This window comes from Microtus oregoni, unplaced genomic scaffold (genome assembly GCF_018167655.1).
Source record: "Microtus oregoni isolate MIOR12 unplaced genomic scaffold, Mior012 000013F_ref0000133, whole genome shotgun sequence".
Lineage (NCBI taxonomy): Eukaryota > Metazoa > Chordata > Mammalia > Rodentia > Cricetidae > Microtus > Microtus oregoni.
In genome coordinates, this window is record NW_024543072.1 from 9,780,649 (window position 1) to 9,784,484 (window position 3,836).

The following is a 3,836-nucleotide window of genomic DNA, read 5'->3' on the forward strand; positions in this document are numbered from 1 at the left end:
AAAGACAGGCATCTGCTCCCACTATTTTTGTGACACTCCAGCCTCTTTTACCACAAGTTTTTAGGCTTCTAAGAATGATGGCCACCTTCACGGGAGCCTTGATTGCTCCCAAATAATTGCTTCAATTGCTGTAATTAGCAGAGCAACAATTAAACTGGGAGGCTGGTCCGCCAGCAGGCTTCCTAGGCAGTGGTTCCTGTCTCCGGCAGCCTCTTCGGCATCCCATTCTGTGAGTGACCCCTCTCCCTCATGTCTCACTTACGCCTTTGCAGAGGGGCTACGAGCAAACAGGCTCTGAAATTTGAACTTAAGCAGTCTAAGAGCTGTGAAGAGACAGTTCTTCTCTGGCTAAGTCCTGGCCAAAACTTCATCAGCTTTCTTATTCCGTGATTGACTTCCACATGACCTTTATATCAACTCCTCTTTGGGTTTAAGTAAGCTGGCTTATTGTGAGAATGCATAGTGAAAGAATTCCCAAAGAGTTTCTTTCTCCATGTCAAATTTTCTGGAGATCAAAATCCAGAGCCTCACAAATGCTGGGCACATACCCTCATCCACACGAAATAAAATTCTGCTTATTTTTAAGAACCCAAGTTGCAGTGGTTTGAATAGGTATGGCCCCATAGACACATGTGTTTGAAAGCTTGGCCCATAGGGGGTGGCACTATTAGCAGGTGTAGCCTTGTAGAAGGAAATACATCACTGTCGGGGTGGGCTTGAAGTCTTATATGCTCAAACTACAGCCAGTGTGGTACAGTCTCCTGCTCCAGCACTGTGTCTGCCTGTATGCCTGTATGATTCTTGCCATGATGATAATGGACTAAATCTCTGAACTGTAAGCCAGCCCCGATTAAATGTTTTCCTTTATAAGAGTTGCCGTGGTCATGGTGTCTCTTTGCAACAATACAAACCCTAAGACACAAGTCTAGTGTCTACTAACTTGGTTTTTCAGTCAACAAGTATTTTCTAAAATGACACTGAGTTGGGCTGGGCAGTGGTGACACACAACTTTAATCCCAGCACTTGGGAGGTAGAGGCAGGTGGATCTCTGTGAGTTCAAGGCCAACTTGGTCTACAGCAGGAGTTCCAGGACAGCCAATGTTATATAAACCCTGACTTGGGAAACAAACAGGAACAACAACAACAAAACCCAACAACAAAACAAAATAAATAATGCTGAGTTGGGCCTGTGTGAAACCAGGTGTGGCCTTTGGCCAGAGGAACACCAGTTATCTCTGAATAAACACTGGGATGTAGAGGAAGAGTTAATTAAATTCATCTGCTTACAGCAATTTATAGACACTGATCTGCAGAATCGACCTATTATATCCACGTCTCATCCTATTTTCCTTCATAGGCAGCTATAAGAATGTACTTGGCATGTGTTTTAATCCCTTTTTGTGAAATGTATTTTGTAGTTTTGTGGGCATGCGCTTTTAATTACATCACACATTTGTTTCAATCGTGATTACCATGGATTATACCAGAGGAGCTGCGAGTTGCAATTGAAGTTCCAGATGTCAGCACACCAGAAGGGAATCCTCTGATGGGCCAATCTCGTTTAGGCAAGGCCACGGGACTGCAGACCCTGGAATGTCTTTTGCTTCTGCTGTGCCTTTACATGTTTGCTGCGGCTCCCTTTCTCTGGTGTCTAGCATGGTGTGAGTGGACGTGGGGAGATCCCCACTGCCTGTAAGTGTTGTTTATCTCTTGGAAACATCCCATTCTAGGGCATTTTTACCTGTGGATTGTCAAGAAGTTGACCTCTCCCTAAGCTGTACTGTCTACTTTGATAATAATAATATTGGCTTATACAGAGTTTTAATGAATAAAAATAAATACAAGGATGTTTCACAGCCAAGGTCTGTGAGTCTCACCTAAGGGGCTGCATGGATTGGACCTCAAGTTAATGACTAACAGTTGAGTCCCAATAGTCTGGTTAGTTTAAATTCTTTTAACCTAAATGTTGGGAGATATGGTCACAGGTCTCGGAGTGCATCACAGCTTAAACAAAGCTGTGGAAATAGCAAAGTTAGACTAAGATGTTTTTGTTAAGTAACTTTAAGGTGAAAAACCCAAGAAGACAACCTAAAGTCTTAGAAAGGCACATTGTTGAATGTGAAACTCTTTAAGGTCAGGGAACAAGAACAAGGCAACCCAATTATTATTGGCTGATGGACTTTCATTGCTAGATTTGGATGATGACCAAAGGTGATGATTAATCCTTTATACCCATTTCTGTTCTCAATCTCCTGATGTAAAAAACTATTAATGAATGGATATGTACCCTAAAGATTTAAGTAGAAATGACTGATTCTTTTTCATATAAATAAGTTTAGGTTTGTGATTTCTTTAAGATTCCTTTCAAGATAAGTAATAAAGTAATTGGCCCGCTCTTTGTAACTGCAGAATGTGGCCTGCCAGTGAAAGACCTGACAAGAACACCTTGCTTGCCACGTGGTTAATCTACAAGTTGTTTGGGTATGAATGCATGTGGGTTCTTGGGATAATTTGTCTTTCACCTGTAATCCATAAAATGTTTAATCATGTGAGGGAGATGAAAAACCTGTTTTGACTTCTAATCATTCACTTGGAAAATGGAACACAACTGTTTTGACCCTTGCACTGCCTGGAAGATTCTGCTGGGGTATGAAAGCTGTGAACCCACATGAGATGGTGAAAGAGAATCAAGAAGGAAACTATCAAGAGAGTTTGTGAGTGCCTCTTTCCCTCACCCTCCTCAGATAGAAAAGTTTAGCTTCACCAATCTGTGGATTCCTGCCCTGTGCTGCTGGAGGCTGGTCCCCCAGACAGCGGTACACGACAGTATGGGGAGTCCTTGGAGGGTTTTGAGTTGAGCAGCAGCCTGAAGTTGTGCGCTACAAGGAAATCTATGCTGCTATGCTGAATTAGGATTCAGGGATGGAAACACAGAAGCCAGGGAGGGGCTGTTACAGTAACTCTGTAAAGTCCAGCTGATGGCGTTTCCGGGCACAGGGATACAGCATTTGAGTCCAGCCCCAGGACCACCTGCTAATAAATGAAGCCGAACCCGATACAACAAACCAAAACAGACAGAACTACAACAGAAAAAAAGCCCAAACTGACAAACACCTTGAGCTGCAAATCACTAATAATAAAAGAAGTGCAGATTGAAATAATAATAAGACATCACTTTTGCTATTCTGGCAAAACTAGAACGTTAACACTGAGATTCAAAGACTTAAGAATCCTCTTGCGCTGTCAGTGGGAGTAAAAATCCCAGCAGAGAGGACACTGTTTCGTTGGCCTGAGAAAGCACATACTCGCACCACTCAGCAATACTTAAGAGTCACCCACCTGTATTATGTATGTTGCAGGGAAATTTCCCACAGGCTCTGTCTAGATATTCACTGTAGCATAGTTTGTGGCAATGGTGCTCTGAGGGGAGGGAAGCCCCAGCCACAGTCACTCAAAAAGTGGATGGGTAGTGTGATTTCACAAACTACTTCAATCTTTCTTCCAAACAGCCTGAAGACAGCAGAACTTTTAATATTTTAATAGCATTCCCATTTTACAGACTATAGAGTGGAAATTATCTCTCCTCCCGCCCCAAACACACACACGTCTGCTTTACTCTGGTACATTCTCCTTAGTTTCAAGTGGAGGACACTGGGGTTCATGAACCCAGGAGGGTCTCCAGTCACAACTCCAGGGCAGGCCTGGACTCCTGCTTGCCTTTTTGGGGGCCGCGTGTTGTTTTGGATCTGGGGGTCAGCACCGCGGACAGCGCCGGCCGCAGACAGGGCGGGGCGTCTGCCGAGACGTCACGACGCGCGGAATCCCGGGGGTGCGCG